This window comes from Miscanthus floridulus, chromosome 18 (assembly GCF_019320115.1).
Source record: "Miscanthus floridulus cultivar M001 chromosome 18, ASM1932011v1, whole genome shotgun sequence".
Classification (NCBI taxonomy): domain Eukaryota; kingdom Viridiplantae; phylum Streptophyta; class Magnoliopsida; order Poales; family Poaceae; genus Miscanthus; species Miscanthus floridulus.
Genome location: NC_089597.1, coordinates 17,379,316 through 17,386,257, shown reverse-complemented (window position 1 = coordinate 17,386,257; position 6,942 = coordinate 17,379,316). Strand labels below are relative to the sequence as shown.

General features: G+C 36.8%; 1 long non-coding RNA gene across 3 annotated transcripts; it reads left to right on the top strand.

The window, feature by feature from the left end:
• Positions 1-3,876: 3,876 nt before the first annotated feature.
• On the top strand, positions 3,877-6,791 carry LOC136521708 (uncharacterized). 3 transcript variants are annotated; one of them, XR_010775625.1, is made up of 5 exons: positions 3,877-4,254; positions 4,324-4,494; positions 4,662-4,745; positions 4,850-5,002; positions 5,127-6,791. It is a non-coding gene; the product is annotated as an uncharacterized lncRNA (long non-coding RNA). The 3 variants fall into 3 exon arrangements; XR_010775626.1 differs by having other exon boundaries at positions 4,327-4,494; positions 4,850-6,791; XR_010775624.1 differs by having other exon boundaries at positions 4,850-6,791.
• The last annotated feature ends 151 nt before the right edge of the window (positions 6,792-6,942 follow it).

Below are 6,942 nucleotides of genomic sequence, written 5' to 3'. Positions count from 1 at the left end.
AAACATATACGGCAAAAAAAAGAACACCATAAAAAAACACACCATCCCAGAAAAATCAAATACGGCAAAACAAAAAAGGTTCCCGAAAAACACTACAGCTATCGTCTGTGTCCGGCCTGCCTCCACCGTATACTGCATAAAAAAAAGAAATAAAACATATACGGCAAAAAAAAACTGTAAAAAAAACCACTATCCCCGAAATAAATCAAATACGCCAAAAAAACGTAAAACAAATACGACAAAAAAAACGTTTCCGAAAAGAAAAGAGTCTGTCTACTCAACAATTATGTGTTTTATACAGTTTTAACATTTTTTTGCACCGTAGAATTAAGATCCAACAACCTCCATCCTTCTTCTACCTCAAGACTTCTTCTACCTCCAGACAATCACAAATCACAAGATCACAGATCCATAGATCACAAGAAATAATTTTTTTTCTATGCAAGGACAAATCGGGTCCAGCCATCCCACATGCGTACGTGACGCGTCGCCACACGGTCCTCGCACCCGCGCGGCCGATGGAGCTAGGGATGAAAACGGATCGGATACGAACGGATATCACTCATATTATATTTGTTTTTATATTTCTGTTCGGATTCGGATTCGGACACGGATAGCGTTCGGATACATATACGAATACGGATTGACTCGGATACGGATACGAATAATGAGTATCGAATACGGTATGAATCGGATTCGGAGAAGGTCGGATACAAATATATATTCGGATATTGAGTAAAAGCAGCATATATATATATATATATATATATATATATATATATATATATATATATATATATATATATATCATACGTGCGCAAACCATTACACCACTCTATGAGTCCATAATCCATCTAGATTAAGCCGAAAGACTAAAGAGTAAAGCAACAAATAAGATAAAGATACAGATACATCATACATCATACATCATACAAGCACCAATCTTCGCGGCATGAGTAGAAATAGCCAAGCTCATGGCTTCATGGGTCTCATGGAGTCATGGTCATGGATTCAAGATCTACAATCCTTATATATGCCATTTTTTTCATTTGAGAAAGTTTAAATAAAATGTAGTTCAAATTTCACAAGTGTGTGACATAGTTTTAGAAAGTCTGTATGAGATTCAAGAATTTGTGACTAGTGTTTGATAAAACTTTCTCAAATGGGAAAATGAGCTATGTAACAATTGTAGATCTTGCTGAGATGATCAAACTTGGTATTCAGAGTTTTTTCATCTGAGGTCATTTAGTGTCTCATTTGAGCAAGTTTGACCAAGTCAAATTTGGTCAAATGAAAAAATAACACTTTGACTCTAGTATTATGAACTCTAAATGACTTCAAATTGAAAAGTTTTGATTACCAAGTTTGTTCAACTCATCAAGATCTACAATTCTTGTTTTGGTCAACTTTCCATTTAAGATAGTTTGGACGGTTCAAATTTGTGATTTTTAAATTTTGATGCTTACAAACTAGTTTTCGGAACCCTAGATTGTCTCAAATTGAAAAGTTTTGAATACCAAGTTTATTCAGCTCATCAAGATCTACAATCCTTATATAGGCTATTTTTTCATTTGAGAAAGTTTGAACAAAATATAGTTCAAATTTTACAAGTGTGTGACATAGTTTCAGAAAGTCTATATGAGATTCAAGAATTTGTGACTAGTGTTTGATAAAACTTTCTCAAATGGGAAAATGAGCTATGTAACAATTGTATATCTTGCTGAGACGATCAAACTTGGTATTTAGAGTTTTTTCATCTGAGGTCATTTAGTGTCTCATTTGAGCAAGTTTGACCAAGTCAAATTTGGTCAAATGAAAAAACAACACTTTGACTCTAGTATTATGAACTCTAAATGACTTCAAATTGAAAAGTTTTGAATACCAAGTTTGTTCAACTCATCAATATCTACAATTCTTGTTTTGGTCAACTTTCCATTTGAGATAGTTTGGATGGTTCAAATTTGTGATTTTTAAATTTCGACGTTTACAAACTAGTTTTCGGAACCCTAGATTGTCTCAAATTGAAAAGTTTTGAATACCAAGTTTGTTCAGCTCATCAAAATCTACAATCCTTATATAGGCTATTTTTCCATTTGAGAAAGTTTGAACAAAATGTAGTTCAAATTTCACAAGTGTGTGACATAGTTTCAGAAAGTCTATGAGATTCAAGAATTTATGACTAGTGTTTGATAAAACTTTCTCAAATGGGAAAATGAGCTATGTAAAAATTGTATATCTTGCTGAGACGATCAAACTTGGTATTCAGAGTTTTTTCATCTGAGGTCATTTAGTGTCTCATTTGAGCAAGTTTGACCAAGTTAAATTTGGTCAAATGAAAAACAACATTTTGACTCTAGTATTATGAACTCTAAATGACTTCAAATTGAAAAGTTTTGAATACCAAGTTTGTTCAACTCATCAAGATCTACAATTCTTGTTTTGGTCAACTTTCCATTTGAGATAGTTTGGACGGTTCAAATTTGTGATTTTTAAATTTCAACGTTTACAAACTAGTTTTCAGAACCCTAGATTGTCTCAAATTGAAAAGTTTTGAATACCAAGTTTGTTCATCTCATCAAGATCTACAATTCTTATATAGGCTATTTTTTCATTTGAGAAAGTTTGAACAAAATATAGTTCAAATTTCACAAGTGTGTGACATAGTTTGAGAAAGTCTATATGAGATTCAAGAATTTGTGACTAGTGTTTGATAAAACTTTCTCAAATGGGAAAAGGATCTATGTAACAATTGTAGATCTTGCTAAGATGATCAAACTTGGTATTCAGAGTTTTTTCATCTGAGGTCATTTAGTGTCTCATTTGAGCAAGTTTGACCAAGTCAAATTTGGTCAAATGAAAAAACAACACTTTGACTCTAGTATTATGAACTCTAAATGACTTTAAATTGGAAAGTTTTGAATACCAAGTTTGTTCAACTCATCAAGATCTACAATTGTTGTTTTGGTCAACTTTCCATTTGAGATAGCTTGGATGGTTCAAATTTGTGATTTTTAAATTTTGACGCCTATAAACTAGTTTTCCATTTGAGAAAGTTTGGACGGTTTAAATTTTGAAGCACTAAATGATTTCAAACGAAAAAGTTGTAAACAACAAAGTTTCATAACTTTTTGAGATCTACAATTTTTATTTTGATCATTTCTCCATCCAAGGTCGTTTGAATAATATCCGGATAATATCCGTTTTTAAATATCCGGATATATCCGATACTTAACCGGATTATCCGATATCCGCCGGATATCGATGATATTACATCCGTATTTGATATCCGCCTAAGATATCCGTTTTAGTATCCGTATCCGAAAAAAATTACGGATATCCGAGTAACTATCCAGATAAGTGTTTATATTTGTTCGGTCGAACGGACGGTCGAATAAATATCCATACCGTTTTCATCCATAGATGGAGCCCTTTCTGGCAAGTTGACGCGCGCCAACGCCACTTGATGCACCCCTGAGCTACGATGGCATGGTCTGCGCGGCAGTGCACCGATCCCATTCCCTCCCGAAGGACAGTTGAAAAGAGAGAGGGACAAAAAAAAAATTCATGTGTTTTTTTTATGCTAAAACACATGTGTGTTGTATAGCATTTCTGAAAGAAAAACATATACGGCACCTGACGTGGAGTGTGGAGTGAATCGTGGAGAAAGAGGACAAGGATGTGTGCAGAAAATAAAAAGAGAATATGGTTTCAATTGATAATAAATAAGACATGAATGGATTTGAAAATAGTTTAGGGTTTCTAATGAAAAATCGTTCATTAGCTTTTAGTTATTTTTTGAAAATGATCAATCAAATCCGTTATTATAGGTGTGAGAAAAAAATCATGATCCCCACGGGCATATATCTATTAAAAAAAATTCCCTTCTCCCCGTCGCGAGCCGCCGAGTCGCGACTCGCAACCTCTGTTCTCCCCATCGCCCTCCTCTCTCCCTTCGACATCCGCGTCACGGGTGGATCTGCGCTGCCAGACATGGCAACTGCATTGACGGCGACGCGGGTTGGGCCACGCTGCGTCGGGCGTCTCCACCACCCAAATCTGCTCGTGCTCCAGCGGGCCGGCGCGAGGAGCACGACGCGTTCGCGGCGGCAGTGGCTGCTGGGGACAAGGACGCGGGCCCCAGAGGACGGAGTCCGAGCATAGGGACGTGCTCCAGCGGAAGCGGCCACCGTACGGTGCCGAGATCGACGACCGGTCCTACTTCACCATGTTCGGCATCAGGGATGTCTCCGTGGGGTAAAAGCTCAGCCTTTTTGTTTGTTCTGAATCCAGTAGACAACCTGATACTTCGTTCTTCCATTGCAGTAGCTGCAAGACTACGATTGAGTCTAGAACCTAGAATTCAACTAGCGGTTCTTTTTCTCTGCACAGTATAAAGAGATGGGCTATGTACCTCGGGCTGAAAATGAGATTATTTCATGATACTGGGCTGGGTTGATGGTACTGAAAATGAGTTCTTCACTATCGATGATCTAGGTTTGTTCTCGATATTCTTTTTCCTGTCATTTTCACTGAAAATTTCTTTGTTTCCTGTTGAATTTTAAAACCCGCTATTCTCACTGGTGGTATTTCTAATTTACAGTCCAGAAATTCACAATAAATCGTGTCAATAAAATGGTTTTCTTTCTTTGTTTCATGTGAAGCCCGAGCAAATAGTCTTGGTATATTCACTCGACCTTGGTTCACTGCTGGAACCTGGAACCTTCTTGTGCAAGGATGATCATCAGGTAATGTAAACTGATGCCTGTATCTCTTGCTTTGGCAAGGAAAAACTCCCAAAAGATTGAACATATTTTGATCAAATAGATTATCATGTGCCTGTATTATACAGGGGTAGAGATGGTCATGGACCGCACAACCTGCTCATGGACCGCAAGATCATGGTGTTCAAGAAAATTTTGGCGTGCTATAGAGGGGTACAGATTGGGTAAACAAATTTGACATGGATTACCTTTTCCGGGAAGGCGAGCAAGTGAATTGCGTTGTAAGTATGTTTAAGACTGTCCTTTGCATTGATTGATGTATACCAAATAAGACGTGAATCTTAGTGAATTTGATTGTTCATTTTATTTTTTTTATAAATTTTATCTTGTTTTGTAATCGTCCAGATGATAGTGGGGTTCAGATGGAAGGTTCTTCGTGCTGGTACCTTCTAATCTTGTAGTAAAATGATATTATTCGTACTGTTCATCAAGAAATGTATTTACAATTCAAGATGAACATGGAGGATTTGTAGTACATTGTATTTCCTCACTCAAGTGGTTGTGCTGGGAGAAGATTGCCGGTAACAAATGCAAATGCGTTGCTGTGGTGAAAGGCCTTTTTGCTGTGCAGTTCCTTGTACATACTTGCATTCAAGCAAGGGATTAGACAAAAAAAATGTATATGCAGTTGTCACAACTTTAATAATTATCTAGCTGGTTCTTAACTAGGAACTTAGTGTTACATAGACCTAGAAACATGACATCAATTTGAGTCAAAAATATCTGCAGTAGTGGTTTTATGTCTTGTTAAATGATTATTAGTTATTGTGTGTACCATAAAAAAAGGGCAGACCTAGTGTCGGAGACTCCTACAAGAGTGCGGTCCCACATGAGTGGAGTCCGGGGAAAGGAAAAACCGAGGCAAGCCTTCCCCTACGAAATCTACGGAGAGGCTGTTTCGAATCCACGACTTGGTGACTCAGTGAGACAGCTCTCACCACTGCACCAAGCCTGCCCTTCTAAGTGATTGTGTTTACCATAACTGTATTAATTGTGACTGAAAATTCCTTCTTTTAATTGGCAAGGCCTTCTTTGACCCCAATTGTCCATGATTCAAGTGGTACTGTTGGTACTTTTGACACAGTTTATTATATTTGTAGGTATAGCCTATATTATGAGTGGATGCTCTGAGTGAAAAAAATTCTCAATTAGTTTTGGAGTCAATGAAATTGAGCTGCACAATTTGCTTGGAGAAAAAAAAAAGATAATAGAGCAATAAAAATGGAAAAGTTAGATATATAACAAGAGCTCTGGGCAAGAATAGCCTAGAGGAAACATATATATTGCATCATGTGTTGCCATCTTGGCTTGAAGTTGTAGGTGTAGCACAGTAGCTTTGAATGAGCCATATCTCTCTTTCTAACATCCATATCATTTGTTGCCATCATGGATTGATGTGCTTTTTTATCCAAAATTATGGAGTGATTTTTTTTATCTGTGCTTGTGTATGGCTGGACTATTTTTCTATTTTCTAGGGTCTGCACTAATGTATGCAGCTTTAATTCTATGTCTTTTCAGTCCAACAAGCACGGAAGTTACTAGATGAGAGAAAAAGGAAGATCAAAGTGCAAGAAGAAGATCAAGGTGCTCATGGTGGCTGTTTTGTTCCATGACTTCCTAGATATAAAACATTATTGAAAAGAACTTTATCGTTGTGCAAGCAAGACATGAGTTATGGGTTGTACTTGTACATGACAAACATCTTAGCTGTGTACATACTTAAGTGATCTAGCTTGGTTGTGAGTATTTTGTATAAAACATTGTACAAGTACAAATGTTGATCAGGTTGAGAGGAAATTGTGAGCATGGTTTAGTCAGTTTCAAATGAGCATTGACCCTGAGTGGTCGAGGTGGAACCGACTGCACGTTGTGGTTCGCCTCAGGACATGCAAAATGGAGGCTCGATGAGGTGATGACAGCTTATAGGGGTATATGGTGGTTGCCATCATTTTAATCTTTCAAGAAACTACATATCAACTTAGTCAAAAATAATTTTAGAGGTTAGTAATATATATTTCCAATTATATATGTGGTTGTGTGGTAATTAGTGGAGTTGCAGTGTAATTATTTTTAAATGAAAACATTGGAATGTAACTAGAGAGTATCGGTTTGTGGTATCTTTTGGTGGTTTTGAATTGCACCCCAAATGTTGTCGTGGCGT